General features: G+C 35.5%; 1 long non-coding RNA gene across 1 annotated transcript; it reads right to left on the reverse strand.

The window, feature by feature from the left end:
- Positions 1–19,536: 19,536 nt before the first annotated feature.
- Positions 19,537–20,810, reverse strand: LOC110441299. The gene is made up of 2 exons (XR_002461853.1): positions 20,652–20,810; positions 19,537–19,674 (listed from the first exon to the last, which is right to left on the reverse strand). It is a non-coding gene; the product is annotated as an uncharacterized LOC110441299 (long non-coding RNA).
- Positions 20,811–27,313: the final 6,503 nt, after the last annotated feature.

Genomic DNA, 27,313 nt, shown 5'->3' on the forward strand with positions numbered 1-27,313 from the left:
TGTACGACTGTTAAAATCTCCAATAGCTAATACGTTGCATGACTTGAAGTGAGTATATGTTGAGATACTTTTTCCAGCTTAACAAAGAGATCAACATCATGTGTATCATAATATAAACTTTTAACCGGCGGAAAGTGATTTATAAATAGATAAGTATCTTTATCATCAAATGACAATTCACGTGATGTTTTTTTTTTTTTTTTTATATATATAAGGTATACAGTTCAATTATGAAACACTCAATACAATGCGATAGTCGTAAAAAAATCACAAATCTTCAAAATTTGATATTCGTCACGGAACGCCATACACACGGCCCTATCGGTAACACCACCATATTGTTTTCACAACACCTATCTCGGCAGCCGCTTGATTCAAACATGTTTTTCGGGACTTTTTTTCTGACAAAAAACATAAATCAGTCAGTAGTTTAAATAAAAAAGTACTAAACCCATACGTTTAATCCTACAAGAGGTACTCTGGACTAAATTATAGTTAAGGATGCTTATGATCTAATTGATCGCTAAACTTTCGCAACGGCCGACATAGACATGGCTTCCGATCACCACCCCATTTTGTGCACTATTGGGGGATAAGGATTTCAAGACGATCCAGTACACACATTCAGTTTCCCATATCCAATGGCGCTAAAAGTTACAACAGAAACTTTGATTCAGTATCATTTGTGTCTTGAAAGAGAATCTGTCCAGCTAGAATCCGTACATATTGAGCTAATTAATAATATAACACATCCAATGACTTTCTTACCACCACCATATTTAAAGCATTCTGATGATTCCTTTAATTTGCGATCCAACCTGATACCATTCTGGACTCCTGATGTGAGAGCTGTACACAAAATAGTAACTTTTTAAGGAAGGTTTGGATTGCAGAATGACAACTTCGGGGCAATACTTAAAAGAGTACAAAAAGTCGCGTACAAAAAGTATCATGATGATTAACAAACCGATATAAAAGGCGGCCAAATGTGACAGTAGTATATTGTTTTCGATAGTATTTCATCGCTTCAAATGTGCAGAAAAAAACGGTGTGTAGCTCAGTGAATGTGGAAGGTGATACAGTCCTATCTCCGGAGGGGATATCTGACTTATTCGCAAGATATTTTGAAATGGATATCAACGATATATTTCTAAAGAAAACCCACCTAACGTATATATAAATAGTGAACCAACAGAGTACTGAGCCATGAGACCAAAACACCGTTCTTACATTTAATCACATAACTCCCCTATTATGCAGTGAATACACCCATTGCATATGTTTGCGTATCAACTCACCTCATATACCTTGATCGATTTTGATTGGTTGACCGCATCACTCTTTCATACATGTAGTAAGCATGGCGGACGCAACATTTCCAGTTGGTTCCATGGAAATGTGCATTCTGTGTTTGGAGTAAACATTTACGGTGGCAATTTCAGCATAAACATTTATCAACCATCTCCAACAAATCTTCCCAAACCAGTGAAAAGACATTGGATTATCGAATCGGACAGTGATAGTCAGTCTCAGTGAGGCTTTTTGCTCTGTAATATTAGGAATTGTCTCCAAATTTCAGCTGAAGCTCTATATTTGTACATAGCATTGAACAATGGCTTCAATATTAAGATTTATCTATGTTGTTTGAGGGATTTTTCAGAAAAAATGTATATAACGATTTGTTACAGGGCAGATATTTCTGACCTTCATTTTGATAGTAGTGCTTCGGACACAATCCAGTTCAGCTTCAAAACATGGAGTGGCTGCCACACAGCGCTTCATGAGATTATATCTTACAATAAAAACAGAACAGCATTGCCTTTGTAGCCTTTCTTGATACCAAGAAAGCATTTCGCACCGTTTGGCATTTTGAATGGATGCGTAAACCTCGGAATTTTAGTGTCGATGGATGCCTACACTGACATGAAAAACAGGGTGTCGATTTACGACGAAATGCAAAACTGGTTTAACGTCAAATACGGGGTGAGGCAAGGAAGGATCATGTCGTCATGTTTGCTAACACATATTAATAAATGGATAACTACCGTATGAAATAGTTCCTTGTCTTCAGAGTTGTGTTTTATTTGCTAATTTCCCTCAAGAAAACAAACACATTATTTTTTTTCCTGGCTATAGTCTGTTGACACATCGAAATTTAATACATTCCACTATATACAATTACTGTTTCAAAACACACTGAAATAATGTCAGTGGTAAAACGTTCAGATCTTCAATTAAACACAGTATTCGTGTTAAACGATTTAAACTTAATAAGCTAATATAGCATGGTAGACCTACAAGGCAGCTTAAGGGTCAACCGTGTATAAGTGTGGACACTCCCACAATTTCGTACGTATCTATTTTGGTTCCTTGCATCTAACTAGTCCGGTCCGGAACCTACTGTAGATCAATGTTTCGCGATCTGTCTCAACTGAAGGCCTAACTTAATGGCCTTTAATTAGTCTGAAGGAGTTACAGTCAATTTATTCTCCATATTCTCTGTCCTGGAACAATTCTCTTTTCAGGCATAAGGCAATTAAGCCCTTGGACCTATCGGCAGTCAGTCTTAGTTATGCCAGCTTCTCTACTCTGCCGCATTTATTAACGGACCTGTGGTGGCTCTGTAAATTTAAGTAAACTGTCAACATGACTGCATTTATTAGTGTCCGAATGACGCTAGTGTACGCTGTGCAAGTTTGTGTTGCGTTTACAAAATTCATCTGCAGAAGTGTGGCGCTTCGAAGGTCGTGTCACCCCGTGTACTGTTCCACATTTGTCAGCACACGTGCAACGTCTCTGAAATGATTTGTCTATCCAAATGTAGTCATCAGCGGACTCGTAGCGCCTCTATATTGAACAAAGTTTTGAAATTCTTGAGTTTAAATGTTTTCAAATTTAACAGTTGTTGATTTCACACGGTGTTTTTTTCTTGAGCTGAATGTATTCGGTTATAAAATAAGAGGTGTTGTTAATTAGGCTAATTATAAAACAAAAGTAGTCTATTATCATGTTTGTTTATGAAAAATCAAACATGCCAATATTACAATTGTGTGATCGCACAATGCACCTTAATTATCGTGCGCATATCGTCTATAAAACTGGGCTATTTTAACGATTTAAACGATGCCCTGACATATGTGCGATATATTAATTACAGTTGCTCGAGTAAAATAAGGTTCATCGTATACGTATTTAATGTCCGACCGGTATATTTTGTGCTTAATCAAACTATTTAATGCATGTTTCACATTATTGCAATGCCTGTAAACCTGAAAATAAAAAGGCTGTATTTTCAGGTTCAACTGTACAGTGAATTTTATGGATACCGAAGTTATTCGCCAATTAGAGTTCATCAGTGACAGTTATCAAAACAGAACTGGACCTTACCTGTGTTTATGTGTCTGTTACGCCTTGTTTGAAAATTTAACCTATATCAACGATGCAAAACAATGTACCCGGTACTTGGTAATTAACAGGTATCTGGTGACGCGTACGGCTGCGTTTTGTACACTTTATCTGCGTAAACAGTACGAACACATGCATACGACCGAAATTGTTTCGAAACGACACAGTCATATATGTCTGTGTCCGTACTATATACGCAGCACTTTGTCAAGCACGATAGACACTATTTTGCTACATCATTATCGAAAATATAAATACAGTATTTACACTACATATTAAACATTCCTGCAGTTTCCTGGGTTATTTATTAAACACGGAAGGGTTTTGTTGCTTTGAAATAATGCCGTAAAAGTCTGAATTGTTGTCTTCTGATTTGTAAAATGGGCATTTTGCATACATTGTACCAAGATTGACGATACCTAGACATGGTCAGCAATTAAACCAGCTAACCATAACTGGACTTATCAGTGGTACCTGACGTCATAGGAAAGTTAGACTTATCAGTGGTACATGACGTCACAGGAAAGTTAGGACTTATCAGTGGTACATGACGTCACAGTAAAGTTAGTACATGACGTCAAAGGAAAATTATGACTTATCATAGGTACACGACGTCAAAGGAAAGTTAGGACTTATCAGTGGTACATGATGTCAAAGGAAAGTTAGTACATGACGTCAAAGGAAATTTAGGACTTATCAGTGGTACATGACGTCAAAGGAAATTTAGGACTTATCAGTGGCACAAGACGTCACAGGAAAGCTAGGACTTAACAGTGGTAAAGGACGTCACAGGAAAGTTAGTACATGACGTCACAGGGAAGTTAGGACTTATCAGTGGTACTTGACGTCAAAGGAAATTTAGGGCTTATCAGTGGTACAAGACGTCAAAGGAAAGTTAGGACTTATCAGTGGTACATGACGTCAAAGGAAAGTTAGAACTTATCAGTGGTACATGACGTCAAAGGAAAGTTAGGACGTATCAGTTGTACATGACGTCACAGGAAAGTTAGAACTTATCAGTGGTACATGACGTCACAGGGAAGTAAGGACTTAACAGTGTAACATGACCTCAAAGGAAAGTTGTAGCTTATCAGTGTTACATAACGTCACAGGAAAGTTGTAACTTGTCAGTGTTACATGACGTCACAGGGAAGTAAGGACTTAACAGTGTAACATGACCTCAAAGGAAAGTTGTAACTCATCAGTGTTACATGACGTCACAGGGAAGTTAGGACTTATCAGGGCTATATGACGTCACAGGAAAGCTAGGACTTAACAGTGGTAAACGACGTCACAGGAAAGCTAGGACTTAACAGTGGTAAACGACGTCACAGGAAAGTTGTAACTTGTCAGTGTTACATGACGTCACAGGAAAGCTAGGACTTAACAGTGGAACATGACGTCACAGGGAAGTTAGGACTTATCAGGGCTATATGACGTCACAGGAAAGCTAGGACTTATCAGTGTTACCTGACGTCACAGGAAAGCTAGGACTTATCAGTGTTACCTGACGTCACAGGAAAGTTGTAACTCATCAGTGTTACATGACGTCACAGGAAAGTTGTAACTTACCAGTGTTACATGACGTCAAAGGAAAGTAGTAACTTATCAGTGTCACATGACGTCACAGGAAAGCTAGGACTTATCAGTGTTACATAACGTCACAGGAAAGTTGTAACTTGTCAGTGTTACATGACGTCAAAGGGAAGTAAGGACTTAACAGTGTAACATGACGTCAAAGGGAAGTAAGGACTTAGCAGTGTAACATGACGTCAAAGGGAAGTAAGGACTTAACAGTGGTAAACGACGTCACAGGAAAGCTAGGACTTAACAGTGGTAAACGACGTCACAGGAAAGCTAGGACTTAACAGTGGAACATGACGTCACAGGAAAGTTAGAACGTAACAGTGTAACATGACGTCAAAGGGAAGTAAGGACTTAGCAGTGTAACATGACGTCACAGGAAAGCTAGGACTTAACAGTGGAACATGACGTCACAGGGAAGTTAGGACTTATCAGGGCTATATGACGTCACAGGAAAGCTAGGACTTATCAGTGGTACGTGACGTCAAAGGAAAGGTGTAACTTATCAGTGTTCCATGACGTCACAGGAAAGTTATAACATATTAGTGGTATTTGACGTCACAGGAAAGCTAGGACTTAACAGTGGAACATGACGTCACAGGGAAGTAAGGACTTAACAGTGGTAAACGACGTCACAGGAAAGCTAGGACTTATCAGTGGTACGTGACGTCAAAGGAAAGGTAGATCTTATCAGTGGTACATGACGTCACAGGAAAGCTAGGACTTAACAGTGGAACATGACGTCACAGGAAAGTTAGAGCTTATCAGTGGTACATAACGTCAAAGGAAAGTAGTAACTTATCAGTGTAACATGACGTCAAAGGAAAGTTAGGACTTATCAGTGGTACATGACGTCAAAGGAAAGAAGTATTCATGTCTTAAGTTCTGAAGCATATACAGAATAAAGCGATTAGGGAAAGGTGAATATAAAACTTTGATAACGTTATGAAATCCAACCTTAAATTTCAACAGAAATTATTTACTAAAACTAGTATTGATGTTAACCCTGCAAAAATCGTTACAAGCCCACGACCAAGCACGTGGATCGATAAGTCTAAAACATGTTGTTACATGTGTTATGGCTCTTTATGTACATCTTACCATGTACAAATACATTTGTAGCTATCTAGTTGTTTATCCTAACTGTGCGTTATAACATGAGTACCACATGTAAAGAAATAAATCTAAGATTTGCAATAATGTTGCTTCTTCTCGATAAAATGAAGCTTTATTTCGCTATAAAACTTTTAGCAGTCATAAAGACTTTTCACTCGATATTCTGCAACACATTGAAAAAAAAAATTGAGTAGGGGAAGAAGACATGCCGTACTTATTCACTCTGATCTACTGGAAGCAGAACGCATTTTAGCTGTGTTACGTGTCAAACATCGTCTACGGCTCCTTTACGACCTATTCAATAATAGCAGTTGAAAACAAACAGTTTTAAGCACGAAATTAATGTACAATATTACAAGTGAAGATATTCCATATTTGTTTACCTCTTAAATCAAAACGCCAAGGAAGCGATTGTTACTACATTCAAACAAAATATTTTTCATTATTTTACCATTGGCAGTAACAAACGACATTGGATTATCATTATTACATCATTCAAATACAATTGTATCGTAAGTAAATTAATATAACCTTAATTACTTCATTTAACGATAGTTAGAACACCAATACAACCTTTCTGTCTTCATTAAACGGTAGTCAGTAACCCAACTCAATATTACCTTTCTAACTTCATTTAACGATCGACAGTAAATTAAAATCACCATTCCTACTTCATTTAATTATGGACAGTAATATCTTACATTTTGCATAAGCCTTTTTACATCATTTAACGATCGTCTGTCTTATATCCAACGTTACTATTGGTGCCTTCAACATTCAACTATACCATTCCTATTATATAAGCGGTCGTAATTCAATACCGAATTGTGAACAAAGCACAAAATCCTAAACTTCGGTTTTCGAGTTCGTGAAAAACACGAATCCAGACAGTCAATGATTTCCTTTCAGTAGCAAAAGGAAGCAAATCCTATTTCATTTTTCCCTGATAATCAGCAGATGCTGTTAACGATATCCAATGAAAACGTAACGTTTTGTTATCTTTTAATTACGGACATCTTCATAAACGTTCACTCCAACATTATTTGAATATACTATATCATGGCATAATACAAGTAAAGGTTTCGAGTTATTCTAAATAGGTAACAAATCGATGCATCGATATGGCCCTACAACATGTATGTGCATGAAATTATGTTACTAAAAAGTATTTTACCTTACCCTAATCCTAACCCGAAATGGTACTATCGACTTTATTAATTTATGAGTAGGATTAAATAACAGACTACGCCTATATCAATTTACCCCTGTTTCCCCTACCTAAGGTATTTTCATGTTGCAGTCAATTCATTATTCAAGATTTTGTTTCGAATAACATTATTTCCATGATAGATGTCGACTGCATTTGGAAAACAAAATTACAAAACAGGGTTGTAAAATGTTAACAAAATTACAAAACAGGGTTGTAAAATGTTGACAAAAATGGACATCGTGGTCGCCATCATCATCTCATTGGGTGATATGCCACTAACTGTTACCGCTCTCCCATTTCCCGAAATGACTAATTATTTGGATTTGAGCTAAATGTCAGGTGTCGACAAAAAAGGCAAAAACGCTTATCCAACTCGGAAATCTGGTCTTATCTTCTTTCTCCTTTTCAACGGTTTCATTGTAACAGTTTTCTTTGTTCATATGCCGGGTGTCATATATTAAGTAGAACGCATTGACCCTTCCGGAACTCCTGGTCTTACTATTCTTGTATTTTTCATAAGTTTCAATGTAATCTTTCTTTTGTTCATAATATTTTGTCTATTTTTACGGATAATAAGTTGGAAGTTGTTATTTTGTTATTCGGTATTCTCGTGTTGTGTTTGGATCTAAACACTTCTGTTGTTGTTGGATCAGATGTAAGTTGTCTGACTTCCCAGCACCTATCTTACCTACAAACCTATTGTTGTTGGATTAGATGTAAGTTGTCTGACTTCCCAGCACCTAACTAGCCTACAAACCTGTTGTTGTTGGATCAGATGTAAATTGTCTGACTTCCCAGCACCTATCTAACCTACAAACCTGTTGTTGTTGGATCAGATGTAAGTTGTCTGACTTCCCAGCACCTATCTTACCTACAAACCTGTTGTTGTTGGATTAGATGTAAGTTGTCTGACTTCCCAGCACCTAGCCGAATAAATCAAATTCTGTTCACTTACAGACGAATTTCGATATATTTAATTATTTAAAAAAGGCTGTTGAGACCGAATTGACTTTACTGTCATCTGATGAAGTAAATTGTTTATATTGTTTGGTAAATTCACCATAATAAAATTTGATTTTTTTTTCCCAATTTAGTCTCTTTTTTTTAGTCAGATTTATCTTAATACTTTTTCCCTCATTTTTTTTTATTAATCTCAATAAATGAGAGCACCCAGACCTCTACAATCTGCGTTTCGTTAACGTAAATATGCAAATTAACAGGGTTTCTTTAAATGATGTTATGTCCAGCAAGTTCTGCTTCAAGTGTATCAATCTTAAATCTTGTATACCTATATGGGTGGTTTAGAATCTTATCCAGAAGTCCTGAGTTGCTTTGGATATTAGTGTACAGTAAAACAACATTGGACAAGGCGGAAAAGGTTGTAATGGCAATATGAAATGTTATCCAAAAGTGTCCGTGGCAGTGATGACATTATAAAATGTCATCCTCAAGTATCCGTGGTAGTAATGACAATATACACTGTTATCCCCATGTGTTTGTTGTAGTAATGACATCATAAAATGTTATCCCGAAGTGTCCTTGGTAGTAATGACATTATAAAATGTTATCCCAAAGTGTCCTTGGTAGTAATGACATTATAAAATGTTATCCCAAAGTGTCCTTGGTAGATAAAGGTAAACGAAATCCAAACTAAAAAATAATTGCCGATTGTGCCAAAGTGTCATAAAATTATCACTAAAAAAGAATATGTGCATTGTGCACATGTTTTGATAGTTATGTAAGTTTATTGCCTTTTTCAAAAAATGCTGTTTTCAAGTCGATCACGTAAATCGCAAAGTATTGACCAATGTATCTCTCTTGACTGTGACGTCATATGCGACAAGCGCTTTCGTGGCATAGATTCTGCGCCTTTTGTCAGAGGATGTAAACAAACGCCTGTCAAAATGGTACAATGTGCGGCCATCAACTGTAATAACAGCAGTAATCGCGGACAGAAGATAAGTATATTTGCTTATCCGCGAGATAGAAAACTGGGTAAAATATGGGTAATGAAACAGAAGAGAGGCAATTTTTCTCCAAGCGACCATTCCAGATTGTGCGAGAGGCATTTTGAAGAAGACTGTTTCACCCAGGATGGTCGTCTGCTTGCATCAATCGGTATCACACCAGGGCGAAAATCATTAAAACCAGGAGCGATTCCAACAATTTTTGATTTTTCATTAGCCAACATTCGGAAAAACACTGCAGGCCGGTCAGTAGACAGTTGTCTCGTCAACGCCCATTTATCAACCCCAAACAAAAATCGAACAAGCACTGCTGTCCAGTAAAGGCGATGTCTCGAGGTAAAAAATGATATTGCATCGATTGTATTTGTAATTGTATTGTTTAAATGATATTGCAAAAAGATGCCTGTGCATGCTTATGATGTAGAACCTACGTTTTTAGTTCCCTCCTTTTTTTGAATTGTTATTTTACATTGTAATGAGTATGCATGTTTATTATATAGGATACATGATTACATGTCTCGTATTAAAGTTAGTGATATTTTCTGGTGGAAATTACGTTCCATTTGTTTATTTTATTATCATTTTCGTTTGTAGTTATTACCAGACATAACAAGTCACAATAGCCAGACAAGTACGTATACTCCAAGTACACATGTACAGTACCATCCAAACCAGGTGCATATGGAAACCCAGACATCAGCATTGGATCTGACCAAAACAGCAGACAAATGTATTGGACCAAATTATCCTCTAGAGACATGCAATGTTGGCTGTCAAACATCTTACAACCTAACAGTAACTATATAAATAATTTTCAATATTTTCTGAGTACATATTCAGCATGAATATTTCTATGAGGGCCTTATAATTACTCGATCATATGTATGTTTCTAAATATTTGCTAATACATGTAGATTCATTATGCAGTTAACTATAACAGAATACTGTTATGCAATTTTAGAGAAGTACAAGTATATTGTCTTTCTTGGTTTTCTATATATTTTATATAGAGAAGTGTTATTTGTGTATCTGTAGTTCATTTTCTACAAAAAATTTCACTGAAGTTGAGGATAAAACTTAAAAAATAGCCCAATGCCCATTAAAACTTACAGGTGTACATATACATTGGATCTCGAGACTACTGAAATGAAAATGTCTGTTGTAATAATAATGTAAATCAAAATAAATTACAATGTTTAGACAGTACAGATCGTTGAAGAGACCGAGTACATACCAGATAAGCATAACTTCTTTTTTTTTTAGTTCAGAAACGTCGCCATGTTAGTTTACAGACAAGGATTTCAGAAATGAAGCCTACAGTGATGTAGGGTTAGGGTTAGGCTTAGGTCTGCGCATCTGTACAATGTCACAGATACAACCACACCCAGAACAAACATACAGGAAGTGAATCTGATGATGAAAGTGACATGGATATTTCTCCACCAGACCAGGGTCATGATTCTGAATGGAGTCCATCACAGAAGGACTGTTGAGATTTAGAAGGTGTTGTCGCACCCTTTTATAAGTTTGACATTAACGAAACTGACCCAGAAAAGGCACACAAGTATGTTGTATTTGAACAATCTTTGTTTGAACTTCTTGATAGATGTCCTGTCTGCAGGAGGAGAAACTTGCAACACATCAAGACAACAGTTGAAACTTGTGTTTGTATAACAAGTAGTTGTGCCTGTGGATTTCTCCGATAATGGAGGAGCCAGCCATTTTCAAATTCAATGCCCTGGGGAAACTTGGTGATAGCTTGTGGAATATTTTGTAGTGGGAACAGCCCTGTGAAAACATTTAATTTCATGAGCCATTCAGGTATTTTAGGTCGAAGTCTAACAGCATATAATAAACTCCAAAGGGCCTACATCGTACCTACAGTTAGAATTACGCCCAAGTATCCACTTTTTGTGGCACGAACGCAGGACGCACGCTTCGCGAACGGAGACGAGTCGCTATACGACCGCAGGACGAACCGGGTACGAACGCAAGCCTACCGATAGGACCGGTGTTACCGATTTGGCCTAACGCTGCTAGTACAGTCCTTTCCCGAACGGAGCGAAGTTATCGGCCGGTAGCGGCCGATAAACTGCTTAATGAAACCTTGCCGCTATCGACCGATAAAGTGATACCTGGCCGATAGCGGCGGATCGAACGAACGAACTATGCAGCCGCTTTCACGGGACGGAACTAGTAGTAGTCATCTGGATAACCGAACCACTCGTAGTGAAGCGGACGTTAATCTACTAAAACAAACAAACAACCGGTACTAGTGCCCAATTACACCTGTACTTACCACCCACACGATAAAAGCCGTATTATTTTAATAATGTCGGATCAGTCTAAGAATAACATTTCTCTTATTCTTATGATTAAATGTTAGTCAATGATACGATTTCTACAACATATATTTGTTTGAATAGAGCGGTCGTTTAGTCTATGTTATACCTGAATGATCACAAATGTTTAGGTATACCTAGACAATTACGACACGATTTAAATTCAAATACATGATTGCTAGCGAGTTGTAACCATAATCACGGAATCACGTAGTCCGTGCCAATATTCACGGAAGAATTGTCCTACCACATTTTGTATTCTTTAATATCGTAATTATGCCTGTTTGTTACATGAAATACCATATTATATTAGCAATGAATTAAGGACAGATTTTGTAAGTGATAATCGTTCTGACGTGTATGTCCAATACGTGTCAGGACGGCGTGTTACGAATTTCAATCATTCAAAATTTCCCACCTGAGTGAACGNCTCAATAAATAATCTTTTTATCAATGTATGTGAGGTAGGTGTTGTGCCATAGTAGATTTTTGTTGTCAGCATCTCAATTAAAACACTCCGATACCAAACGGTTACGTTTTCATAAACATAGTAATTCGTGCGCTCTGGTCCCAAACCAGACGTCTATCTGTCAAACTGTCTTAGTCTGATGTCAGAGGCGGCGGAAACTCGGAACTGATAGCATGGTATACAGAACATTGATATCTATCTATAAGGTTGGTTAAACAGATACAGATACAAATAGTTTATAATTTATTAAACGTGGGATAACCCCTGTTACCTGCGGCTATTGTTATTTCGAAGGTAACGTTCAGTCACAGGGACCCGGCTACAGTTGGTTTGTTTGGACCTATCCCACTGTGTAAAGAGTAATATCTCTCGAAATAAATGACACCCCTCCTTCCAACAGCACCCGAGAAAAGATTTAAATGTCTCAATCGCAAGGACGTCTTTTGCCGTAGTATCTAGTTTCTACCACGAAATCGTATAAATTAGATGTATCTTAACCAACGCCCGGGAGAATGATTACTCCGACATATCAGGGTTAAGTCAAAACAAACATTATTGTAACTAATTCGCGGGTCCGTATAGTTTATAGTCTGTTTTTATACGTCTCTGATTGAATTATGAGACTGAAGTACAATGTCTGTTTTACGTATCGTTTTAATTTAATTCGAATATTGAACAGGGAAAGTATAAAGACGACCACTGTGCACGGTTGTGTGTAGCTTCGGGTAAATCATAATGAAAAATGAAGATGAGTAACACTTACATACCCTTTTCATTATGCATCGGAAACGTATGTTGGGGTTTCTATCTGTATGCGTTATATGTTTTTTTTTTTTTTTTTATATCAATTGAATTCGTAAGAGCTTCAGATCACTAGTACCGTAAAAATTCCAAAAGTTTGTGGGTGTTGGGTTTGCCGGTATCGATGGCAATGCCTTCTTATCTCCAATGAATTCAACTTCCTATACAACGACAGTATCTGACGAAATACGGCAACGTTTTTTTAAAATACTTTTCTAACATAATAGTTTTATTTTTCCTTTCTTTATTCTGCAAAAAAAAAGAAGATATTTTGATAGGAAACAAAGTATATCCTCAATATCTTATAATTGACACAAACATGCCCAGTTTATAAAACCGTCCTTTTGTATGGTACCTTTATGCAACTTCTTTCAGATATACGATATGCTACTTATTCGTGTTTCAACAGGTGAAATCGAAAGTTTCGCATTTCAAAAGAACAAATACAATTTTACACTGAATTTATTTAGAATTTTCATATTCTTTAACTTCTTTTATTTCTCTATTCGACGATTTTATTTTACTTTAAAATCATAATCTATGTTCTAAGTTGACAAAATGCTTGTAACTTGTGTATGTTAATTTTCATAAACATCACAATGCAAATGCTACCGTGTCGAGTCATTTACCTGGATATGTAACAGAAAAGATCGGTGTGTTAGTTAAGATGACCATGACCGCTATCAGGGGTAGCCTATTACCTCAGCGGGGGTGCACCATCCCCCATCGGTACATGTACTTCAATTTTCGCCCCTGGGCATCTGGACTACACATCCCTGATTTCAGTAAAGCCAGACCCCACGCCGTACATCGCCTGTACTGGATCTTATATTACGTAAATGATTCAGCTATCGTTTTTTGTCTGCTCGAGTTTCCTCTGGCCTTAACACCAGACTCACCAGACAGACATCTATATGTCAAAATGTTATTACATAATTTACGTCTCTGGTGACTCTAAATGTAAATTGAAGAATCTCGTTGGTATCACCCGGGACTGTTTTGTAGAACAATTGAGTTTTAGGTTTCTTCAATGTTTATCGTTTATGTACAATGGTAACATAGTAAAATTAATGCTTAGAATTCTTTGACTATGATTAACAATACAGTAAACCCTCACTCCCGACATTAACTCGATATGACATTTCCTGTTGTCTTCAATATTAGTGAGAGACGATAAAGAAAATGATTATTTTGTTTCGTAGACAGGGGTTTTCACAATATTAGATTCTCCTATAAAAACGTGTTTGCTTCTAAGCTCGTTGAAGGAGGCATTTTAATCCAAAATGAAATTCGTCATCCACGTCATATTGAATGGACAAAGTCTAATCACGGACTTATATATAGCAATCTAATTCCGTGGTCTAACGAACGGGACCTTCATTCCGATGTCTTCAAGATTCAATTTGAATACCATACAAAAAAACACATCCATACCAGAGGCACGTGTCAACGGTGTGGCTGTTGGTTTGTGTACTGGACACGTCGATTAATCCGATAGACACCAGTTTGTTCCCTTCATGGAATACAACATAACAGATATACTCTACTTTAAAACAAGTACAATCTACATACAAAAGATTACATACAATAAATGATTTCCAATCCTTTCCATGACTTCCCACACAACTGCTTATCTGGTGCGGGGTCACCATTCCAGATTTCCAACTTTTTTTAACATATTTTGACTGAATGCGTTAAGTTAACCAAAAATAGTATCTACTAATATTCCTCACGTTCATTGTTTTCTTACGTTATCGATGTCGAATTCGAATGATACTTCGGTATACTCAGAGACATATAAAGTATATACGTCTCTAATATTCTCTATTTCTTTTTCTATACCTCAGCGGATTTAATCATTGTTATCTTATTATGCTTTTAGAAATTTATAACCTGATCAGAAAAAAACCCCATATTTCTTTCGAGTAATATATTAATTTATAAAGAAAGTTCAGGTGTTGTATAAATGCAATCTTGGCTTTTACGGGCCATTGAGATCACAGGTACGAAAGCCTATCATGATTCACTGACCTTATTAAATTATCAATTAGTGTATATTACTGACTAACTCTTCAATACATTTTGTCGTGTTCTATTGGCAATTCTTAGATACTTTGCCAAATTAGCTATTTCCTTTTTATTTTTGTTTTCTGTTGAAAACAACTTAATCAATTTGTGCATACTAATGTTTCGGATATAGTAAGGATTGCTAAAGGACGTGCGTAAATCGACAAAAAATGACATTTTAAAACTTCTATATCATTTCAGACACACACAAAAACACAAAACTCTATTTCTGTTTTCTTACCCTGGTATTTACCAGTTTCTATACCTATTACAAGACTCGAGCGACTTGCCAAGAATAGAAACGTCAATCCAGCCAAGCTTTTTACTTGACAATAAAGCAACATACAAAATATATTTTGTCAACTACAGTATAGCCTGTCTAAACTGGTCCCTGTCTAATACGGATCCCTGTCTAATCCGGCTTTAATTAGTGTTCCCGGCATATTCCCCTTATAAACCGGACCCTGTTCATTCCGAAAACCGGCGTTCCATGTAAAAACATCCTGTTTTTTCCGGTCCTTAAATTTCTCTCGGCCGGCTATAATCTAAAGCAAACACATTCTAAACAAAAAAGAGCTATCTAATGTCGGGTCGGTCTTCATTTATTATATAATTATAATAAACTGTATATTTTGTAAATAATTAAACGTTGTTATTGATTCATTTTTCCGTTGTTTATACTGACACACTTGTAAACAGATCGTATGCAAAACACTACATTTTTGTATTTTCAAAAAATGTCATGCCGACCGTGTATAAACCGGACACCTGTGTAAAACGGCCAGAAAGTTTGGTTCCGGTGACATCCGGTTTAGACAGGTTATACTGTATTTCTAAACGATGCATGAACACTGACCAATGCCATTTTCAAAATAAGCTGTCGACATTTATATATGCACATAATATCGTTAAAGAAATCATTCTATTTCAAAATATCATCCTTCTTTATATTATAATATAATGTTGATCCGCGATTTTTTGACAAAAATCAAATACTGAAATGACCAAAGGGCAATATTTTTTGGAAAAATTGTCGAATGAAAATTCTTTTAAGGGAGACACAACTTCATATCATGATTATAATGTATACCAAGTCTCAAAGGGATTGGTCGAAAATTGTAGGAGGAGATTGCCGGACAAACAAAAGTTTACGCGGACAACGCCATAACATAATACTCCCGTCAAATTTGACGGGCGTATAAAAAGTGATAGACTTTAAATATTTTACCAGAATTTGCAATATATATATTTGAATATAGTCAGTCAGCATATCCTGGCAGGATTAAGATTAATGAAAGAATTGTAAAACATTCAACTTTTCAATATTTGAAGAAACTGATCAACCTTGTCTGGCCTTCAGCTTTTATGAAATTTTTCTTGTCCATGGACTTTAAAACAAATCTGATGTGTTGATTACATGTTAATAATAGAGAATATTTCCCTACCTCGAGGGTGAGACACAGAAATCTCCAACAAAATAGGTGATTTTTTAGTTGTCAAACCGTTAGTAAGACAACCAAATAATCGCACCGAGGCTCAGACAATCAAATATACATGTATAAACTGTAAAAAAAAAAAAAAAAAAAATTATCATAAGGACTGATTGTCTAAGAACAACCATGATCTCATAGATATGCATAATCTTTCCAGATATTCTGAGAAAATATTCTTTTAAAGCAATTACTTCATTTCTATAATTATAATTTTTAAGTAATACCAGCCTTGGCAATATTGCTCAAAAGGCTTACATGTCATAATTCTTTGAGATCATCGGGATATTTTATAAGTTATTATTATTTACCCCTTTACCTATAAAGGGATGGTTTGCTAGCAAAATAATCAGATCAACATTTGAAAAAAAATCAATTGATCTGATACAGTTCTAATTAATAACACACACACACACATCTTATTATTGTTATTGTAATAAGAAGAATACCAAAATAAGCAGTCAAGTTTCAATCCAAGAATGATTTGACCAATACTTTTGAAAGAGATATCATGTGTTATAGTAAAAGTTACCGAAGGAATTGCCGGCACTCAACAAGATAATGAAACTTGCTAATGTCGGCTTAATAGTGTGAATCAATGTGTTTCATAAAAACATATGGTACACAGAATTTTCACAACTCCTTAACATATTTTGCTTCTTTATCTCAATAGAGATAGTTTATTAATTTTGAACTTTTAAATAGAAAAACTATTATCAGCTCATTAACTTTTAAAACTCTTATCAGCTCATCAATAACTAACTGCAGTTAGATAAACATGATAAACAATGTGGAACCTCTTTATTTGAATAGACAATTGACATAATTTTGTAGGATAATTCAATATTTTATTGGTCAAAACAAGCACAACATAAATTACAAGAGTTTGGCTAAATATGGCACTAAAGTAATACATGTACATAACAACTAAACATCATTATGGAATTACTCAAAATACGAAATCACCATATATTTCAAACAGATTTTCAGTACATTTTTAGTAATAATGATATTAGTATACAGGTGATATCAGTTTTTATCCTTTTTTTTTCATTTTATTCCCGACAAGTGATTGACCAGAAGTGCATCACGTGTCCACCGCTAAAAACCGTTATTATTTTTACATATTATTCCCGACAACTGATTGGCCAGGAATGCATCAGGTGTCCACCGATAAAAACCAATATTGACTTGGAGCCCGTGATTTTTGTTGAAGGACTGGGTATTTCTAAAAATAGAATTATGACGCGACTCCAAAGAAACGCATCGTCCCGCTTCCGTAGTTTTTTGTGGTGATTTTTTTTCCAGATTGCTAACATTATAAAATAATAAAACAATTGTAGCCTTTGACTTCGGTCGATACCTGGATTTATCGACCCGAGCAAAGATATATAGACCTCGGACTGCGTCCTCTGTTAATATATCTTTTCTCGGGTCGATAAATCCAGGTATCGACCTCAGCCAAAGGCTATAATTAAAGAATATTGACTTGGAGCGTGTGATTTTTGTTGAAGGACTGAGTGTTTCTAAAAATAGAATTATGACGTGTCTCCAATCGAACGCACTGCGTCCTCGGTTAATATATCTTTTCTCAAGTCGGTAAATCCAGGTGTCGACCACAACCAAAGGCTATAATTGAATAGTATCTAATGTAGGTTTCCTTTACCATAAAAAAAATGAAGTTATGGCTTAGAGTCAGTAACAACTCAAAGAAAAATATGCAATATCCTTATGGTATGAAAAAAAATAGAAAGATTACACATTTGTAAGGAAATTTGAGCCAAAATATTCGATAACAATTTGACTAAAGATATATATATACTTAAGGAATAGTAAAAAAAAATCTGAAATATCAAAACATGAATGTGTATAACTCAATTAGTCTACCTACTGATTAAATGCATAATTTGCCTAGAGATCTATTCACTTTATTCACAAACAAGAGGCCCAGGGGCCTTGATAGCTCATCTGGAATTTTATTTTGAATTTTTCAAGCTGTTGGAAAAAATACATGTTTATCAAAAAGAGTACAAGAAAGTCTTTAAGCTGTTCAATCAGACTATGCATGTTTGAAGTCTTTTTGGCAGATCTTATTTTACTACACCTTTTTTTATCTTTGTGAATCTTTGTTGGAAGACTTGAACATTTTTTTTATCTGAACTAAGCTGGTTGTTATAACCATTTAGTCACTTCTAACACATCAAATTGATTTAAACCTTAAACCTACATCACAAAATGTCATGAACTTCAGCCAGCCCCTTTTATTATTCAGAAGTCAATTAAATGTTTTAACAAATTTAAACATAATAGTATATGACCCTGAAATTAACAATTTAACATATACTCTAAAATTGAGTCAATGTCATTCAAGAGCATTCGAATATATTTTAGAACCCTTTATCCCAGCATGTTATTGGCTAACTATCATCACCAAAGATTTCCCCGATATTCAGAAATAGTCATTTATGTTAACGGATTTTACACATTTTACCTGTGACCTTGAAGGCTAGTCAATGGCATTCAATTTCACATCCCCTCATTCAGTTCTAGCATGTTAACTGCTTAAAAACACCACCCTAGGCCTCCTGTTTATTGCAACTTGAATATAAGTCAAGGTCATTCATCTCAACATTTTACCACCAAAATATCAACATCCTGGGCCTTTTGGTTATTCAGAAGAAGTTGTTTAAAGTATAACGTTGACGCCAGACAGATGGATGACAGAGGTTAGATGAAAATCTAGTGAATTTCATCTGGAAAGGGTTTTCTGAGGGTATATACTGCGCTTTAAACTATCCAGTTACCAGGTATATAATTTTAAATACTGCTCGTTGATACAGATATTCCTATCCAAACTCACTAAGCCACTAAAACGACAAATTATAATCAATATTATTCTGGTGTTCAGCAAGGTAACATGTACATGTTAGTTATATAACATTGAACATATTTTGCTGAGTAACTATCACAGCTTAGTGTCCATAGAAGAGTTTTCTATTTGCAGGAATTTAGGAGATGTAGTTCAATTTTGACTAGTTTGACACACTCTGGGATGAGATTCCATGGATCCTTATTTGTGCTGTAAATGTCCTCTGACAACTGACTGTCTTAGAGAGATTATGACTGCTTCCTCTTTGATTTCCTTCACGTCTGGTGAATCTGTTGCTGTAATGTGGCCCCAATTATGATGGCAGACTGGTAACAATTTAAGTTGAGATAGGAACTGAAAATACAAAAATAATATTGTGTAAAAATGGCATGGTTGAGGATAAGTTTGCATGATACAGGCATTCATATTGACCGTGAAATTCATAAAAATCATATCAAATATAGAAGCAAGTTTAACTTTTCTTGACAATTTCAATTAAATCTTTATCTCAAATATAAAAAGATCATTTTGATCTTGCCATTGACTCATGACTTCATCTCATCACTAATTGAAACATTAATATTATCCGAAAGTGATGCTTATAGTTTTTTCCATTAATTCCTTTAAATAATAATGTAAAAAATAAGACTAATCAAAATTAAGAGGGTTATTCTATGTAAGATTAAATTTGAACATGGAAGGGTCAATTTCATTTTTGAGGGGTCAAGATGGCCCCCTTCAGGATTATCCTGTGTGCTAAATGTTTTGCATGCAATTGTATCTTATCAATATTTATAATATAAAATTTATGGTTATACACCAAAATTTACATGTATGATGTACATGTAATGACATGTTTTGGTAAACATTTATGATCCAAGTCTGACAGGGAATTGTAATATCTGATTTACAGCATCACCATGATCCTTCTAGTATATACTGAAGGCTGTATGTTCCCCTCTTACACTTACACTAAGTGTAGAAATATATATTTATTCAAAAGTACTCTGTTCCTTTGATCTTCATTTTCAAACAATTGAGAATTATATAAAAGCTTGAGACAATTAATTCTGGTATGACAAAGGTCAAATACGTCGTAGTACTGGAAGTGTGAATAGTGCATTGATTATGATAAAGCTTTTAAACCTAAGCAACTATTGAACAGAGACAGTACAGTTCTCAAATTCTCAAAGTGTAACACGTGTACAAACTTACTCGAGACTTTACACAAACTAAATCAACGACATGTTAATTTGATAAACGTGTGAAAAGGGTATTGTATAAATGGAAAATTTACAATGCGAATTTTGTGAACACTTCGGGGAGCTTACGAGTAGTCAGGCGGTAATTAGCCACACTTCATTTCTTTTGCGACTTTGTCATCCAGCCTTTGGAACAGCAGGCTTTAATTGTTGACCATTTCTTGCTCCGAAAACAACTTCGTAATCCGAAATCCAGTTAAATTCGCCCAATATAATCTGTTCTCTTCCTTTTTTCCATTTTGTTTTTATGTTTACGGACAACAACGTGGTTTCCCGCATTGAAGAGTTCCTATAAATACCGTAAATACGCAATTCAGCGCGCGCATGTGCTTGATAATGAATAATCTTTCTAATAGCGTAGGCCTTTGTCACTGTATCTGATAATTGAAGTTCGTAATTCTGGAGATAAGCGTGAGATCTTCTGCAGTTCTACCATTGGCCTAAGTGAATTGATAAACTGCGTGCGCATCCTAACCCAAAAAGACGGAGTAGACGATAGACCCAATGAAATAATTGGACGATAGGGACGGTCGAAATGACCGAACGGAACGATTTAGCTGATACGAACGAAACAGACGAAACATACGAACGGTGCTCGAACGGTGAACGATCGCTTTCTAGACGCTTGACTACCGCTAACCGCACGCAAGCCGCACGCAGAACGAACTGAACCTAGGTGGATACTTGGGCGTAATTCTAACTGTACCACATTATCATGCTGGAAATTCCAACAGTCTGTGTATCTAAATGATAAAAGGAATAGTGGTAGGTCCTTGAAACTAGGTGGTGATGCCAGATGCAGTTCCCCGGGACACACTGCAAAATATGGAAGCTACACACTTATGGATGTGGAAACTGCCAAAGTGGTTGATATTCAGCTTGTTCAGGTAATTGAATACTGACCTATTGATGTAGTCAAGACAAAATGGTGATAAACAATATTTTGGTGCTTTGTCACTTACATTGACAATATATATAGTAGTCTTAATGTGATTGAACTGTGCTAATTTGTTATACAGACTGTATATATGTACATGTAGTATAATAATTTCGCTCTTTAAATTTATTTAAAATGCTTTTCATCACATACAAAACATTTGCAAAGCTGCCTTAAACTTGCATAATAATTCAATTATTGTACATTATAATCTAATTATGTTAAAAAGAAATATTCTGCTTTTTTCCATATTTTATCCCCATGTTAATTAAACTATTTCATTCAAATGAAGTGAAAAATTCCAATGCTATGGAACGTGAAGGACTGAAGCGCTGCTTCCAATTCTTGAAGGATGAGGGCATCCCTGTTTCAGATTTGGTGACCGACAGACGTTGTCAAGTGAAGAAATTGATGAAATGTGAACATCCAGATGTAAACCATTAGTTTGATGTTTGGCATGTTGCAAAGGGTAAGCTATCTTAACCCTTTCACCACTGTAGACCATAATGGAATCATCCATATAAATGCATGGTAGAGTCTACTAAAGTTACAAAGGGGTGAGAGGGTTAAGTATAATCATGCATTAATAGCTCAGATATCAGTATTTTGTCTCTAGGTCTGCTAAAATATTTATAGTTATACATAACAAAATTACTTTCCATCAAATGTTCATGTTATACTATACATTTTTACCCTTGGATTATAGCAGTCAGCTACTACATCAATATTTCTATGAATGTATGCCTGTAATGATACATGACTATTACAATTTCATGAATTTAATTTACAGGAATGCATTGTCAATTGTTAGGGGAAAATACTTAAAAATATGAAATTGATACATTAGTTTACATCACAGCTCTGTAATATCTACCAATCATATATACTCAGGGGTTTTAAACTTTTATAGGTGTGTACAAGAAGCTAGACGCTCTGGGGAAGTCCAAAAAATATGCAGTAGCTGGAGAATGGGCCAAATCCATGTGCTGCCAGCAGTGGAGGCAATGAGGAGCTTGTACGGCAGAAATGGACAAGTATCATTAACCATGTAGCAAACATTCATGATCTTTTCCACTCCTGTGAACATGGGAGCATCTCAAGAAAATGGATCAAACCAGGTTATTATAAGATATGACAGTCTGAATTTAGAGATAAATTAGAATTTCAAGCTGGGGATCAAGAGTTCAATAAATTATTTATAAAAAGTTTATTATACTTTTCAACATGACATTCTTCTTTTCTAATTGCAGTAGTGCAGAATTCATTTTGAAATTACCATGATACTGTTGATATACAACAATGTAACAAATAAGCATACATTTTTTTCTCTGTTAACCTTTTAACTGCCTGTTAATTTATTTAATAGAATCTTTCAAATCCAGGCACATGCACTGGCCTTGGTTTGAAAGGGAAACTATTTTATGCACATACTGATTTTAAAAGCTGTGCAGGAAGATACTACACTTGCATGTTATAGTGAAATCATTTACTTCATGATGTTTTTAATCATTACACATACAGTATTTCTGGTTTATTTATCACAGAATTGATTTCTAACCTTTCGTTTTAGGAAGCAAAGTATTCCAGGAAATGCAAGAATTGTATGTCGGAAACTCCTAGTGAAGAATATTGGAAAGTTATCTCCAGCACAACAAACATCTTGTTTAGAATCCTTACTCAATGTGGTGAATTATTTTGCGCCAAAAGCTAGCCATTTATTTTACAATCAGATGAAAGCAAGGCAAGTATCAGAGATATACAGATTCTGCAGTTAGATAAAATAAATCATCTGTCAGAAATGCATTTGATCACCTTCACATTTGTTCAGACATTTTCACATTGAGCACAATTAGGTACCTTATTAGTCCCCCACGGGGAACGGGGGGGGGGGGGGGGTCTATATAGTTTTGCGTCGTGTCCGCCCGTCCTTCCGCTATCTTGTCCGGGCTCTATCTCCTACACTACTTGTCACTGTCATACTTTGGGTTTGGGTACACCTTGGTGAGGCAGTGTATCAAAAGTGGGTCACTCTGACCTACATTTTGACCTTTGACATACATCAAAGAAAACGTTTGTCTGGGCTCTATCTCTTACACTACTAGTTGCTGGAGCTTCTATTCACATTTATATCACCAAATGTAATCAAATAATGAAACGCTGTAGAATACATAGTGTCACCAGATGCAATTTAATAGTAAAACGGTACCATTAAACATCCATCAGATTTATTTGCAATAGTAGCACTTACAGTACTATTCCTTATTGAATACGGTGGGTCTGTCAAACAATCTGTGCGTTTCACATTCGATGGGGGCCTATAATTCGCCGAATTGTCTTGTTCAATATATTTTAAAATAAATTTTACACTGACAATGAACTATACTATTTCAGACTCTGCTTGGCAGCCCTGCATTTTAATGCAAATACTTCTCGACCACAAGCAACTCTGGAAGACGGGACAGCCAGATACAGAATTGCTTTCCCAAAAGGAAGAAAAGGGGATGCTGTTCCAAAAGAGATCAAAGTAAAACAGAATTTTCGGTATGTTTTTTTTTTCATTTTTGATTTGCATTGAAATATAAAATTAATGCGTAAATTTAATAAAAACATATTGGTGTCCACTGATAGTGTATCTGATGTAGCATCTACCAATCTTTTACTGTTTTATTTTGGGGAAAAAATTGAACAATGCTGTTGATAAAAACTGTTTACATTGGTGTTCTTGGACTTATCCTCTTGCTAAAGTACAGATTTGAAAAATGTAGCAGCAATAAAAAAAAAAAAAAATGTTTTGATGTAACAGCACATTACGTCTGTATCCTATCAAACTAATATAAATGTTTTCATTGTTCTTACAGATTACATCACAGAGTTAATGGTGACGGTAGTAATCCGACGGCTCCAGTTTACAACAATTAAACAAGCTGAAGCAGCTCTTGCTCAGGAAATGGATGCTCCCCCTCCCTTTATTGCCAGTCAACTCTGTGGTGCCATGGGGAATTTTGACAGGAATGTGATCATTCAGAACCACTGTCAGAGGTTTACCAGTTATGTCAGAAACGAGGGTACTTAAATCCAGTGTATTGTTCTGATGGAAATTGTTTCCGTATTGCAGGCACAGCACATGCTTGTATGACCCGTCGATTTTTCTTTCCAAGAACTTTCCATGTCCACCTGATAAAGCGGCGGTATGCAACAAAACTATACATCCTGAAATGATAAAAAATTCTTCAAGGTCAAGATTTGTAATGCATGTATTCTCAAATCAGTGCAATTTCAGTGCAGTTAGATATATGTAATAACACTATTCAGTAGTATAAAACATGAATTATGTGTTCTGTATAGAGTGGGTTAATCAATTGAGGATGTCACTGTGGCATCATCATTTTAATGTCTTATGTATAAAAAGATTGTGCTGAAGAAAGTTGTTCATTTTATATAAATGTTCTGAATATTGTTTTTTATATTACCAGTACCTGTGAATGTCCTCTTGTGCTCCTGGGTCATGTGTATCGGCATATTCATAATATGATGTTTCCGGTACATGCAAGTTTAGACAATTTGCAATAAACCCTTCATGTTGGGTGATACAGTCTATGTTAGCCAGCTTTTCTTCAAATATGCTCATACCATCACAGCATTTTCTTTCCTCTTCAGTAGGCATATGAGAACACATGCCACAAGAACACATGGAAAGAAAAAAAATAGATAAATTTAATTTACATATTATTCACTGATTGATGGGCACTAGACATAAAAAAAGTACTTGAAAAATTCTATCAAATAAGTGATACAGTAGTTTTTGTGCATGTACATGGGATAAAAGATGATATGAATGCATCAATTGCCTTTAATTCGACTAATTATAAGTTTCAAGGGAAATTTCAATTTTGATAGTAGATATTTCAATAAGTAAAAATATATCATTTTTCATGAATTACAAAATATTAGAGAGAGAGAGAGAAAAAACCCAGAAATGTGATGCGAGTGAAAGATGAAATGTTTGCATGAATGTTTTATATACACTGTACATAGATGAATGGTTGTGATGACTGTAGCTGAGTGTGATTCAAAGCATGTAGTAAAGGTGGAAGGGGGGAAAGGAAAGGATTTGTTCCATATTTGGTCTGAAGCATCCTTGGTTGAAGAGGCAGGGCCCAATAGGGGAAATAGAGGTACATTTTTTATGTAAATCTACATCGCTACTAGTCATGAATGACTAAAGGGATTTTGATCAAATTTGGCCTGGAACATTATTGGGTGTAGTAGAACCAATGTGTAAATGGAGGGTGTTGGTTCCCTGGGGCCAGAGGGACGGGGCCCAATAGGGGAATAGAGGTTAATCCTTTAAATTGCTACTTGTTGTGAACAACTGCATGGATTTTGATCTCGGTTGGTCTGGAGCATTATTGGGTGATCGAGAACCAATGTTATATAAATAGAGAGTTTGGCTCCCCTGGGGCCTAAGGGGCACGGCCCATTACGGGGAAGTACATTGAATTCTTTGAAATCTTTCTTCTTCAGTAGAAATGTATAATATTTTGCCATAATCACTGAAATATCCTTGTTTGGTACCCTTAACTTTTAATGCAGTTTCAAGTAAGCAATACGTGAGGTATACATATTTTTGTTAATCAGCATGAAAACTTATGAACTTCAGTTATAGTTATGGTGGCAATTCAATTTTTAAGTAAGGTAAATAAATAAGATCTGAATAAATTCAAATATCTTTGCCTACTTTATTATGTTCTGTACATTCAGGACTACTCAAATTGTCAATTTATGGTACATATAATTTTAAACACTTGTGCATATTATTAAGAGTCATTATCATTCTTCTAAATAATCCCCATGAAATATATCATTATATATTTTGCCTTCCTAGCTTAATTTTTTCTAAACATTTCATAGGAAACAAAACATTTCTTTGGCCAGATGAATCCTTAACAGATCTACACATTTGTGAAGAAGATATTTAAGCCTTCAGTCTAAAGACGGGATTATTTGGTTTATAAACTGAAATTCTGAATTTTGTAGTCTACCGTTGTGTCACATTTATAAAAGAAACATGTATCTGACCAGTGATTATTTATGTTTATATGTTTGTTCAAGTTATTATGATGCCAACCGGCTAATTTGTATTGCATGTAAATCATTGTTGCACGCACGTAGATCATAGGGCAAATAAAACATTGTATTGTAATTATTTATATTAATACCATCTGCATTTTACATGAAACCTGTGTTAAAATTCATTGTTGCCCAGGAATAAATACAGTGTATACTCAAAAAGAAATGAACCTGTTTCCTGTTATTTCTGCTGGAGAAGACAGTCTGCATAATACACAGTATAGCACACATAAAAGTGATTCATTCTGTAAATATTATAATACTTGCGTCGAACTGACAGCAATGCTGTTTTGCTAACGTTGAAAAAGAAAGTAAAGCAATGCAATTTCTAAAACAAAGCTGTGGAATGATTTCAAGGAGCAGTAGCTTTATGTCAGGCAGGCCCATATGCCTCAACAATATATATAAAAAAAATCCAATTTGGCCGTAACGATTGGAAAATACGTTTGTTTGAAAACGATAGTAACTAGAAGCTAAAAATGATCGTGACTGCAATTTGACATACATTTATCGAAATCTGAGTAATAATTCACAAAGAAACTAGCCATTCTCCGACAGGTTGATTGGAAACCACGCTGTCTGCATCACTCTGGTCGCTGAGATTCAGTTCTTCAAACCAATCTGACGAATCTGAGTCGACATGATCGTCATTGTTTGATGTCTC

This window comes from Mizuhopecten yessoensis, unplaced genomic scaffold (genome assembly GCF_002113885.1).
Source record: "Mizuhopecten yessoensis strain PY_sf001 unplaced genomic scaffold, ASM211388v2 scaffold715845, whole genome shotgun sequence".
NCBI classification, from domain to species: domain Eukaryota; kingdom Metazoa; phylum Mollusca; class Bivalvia; order Pectinida; family Pectinidae; genus Mizuhopecten; species Mizuhopecten yessoensis.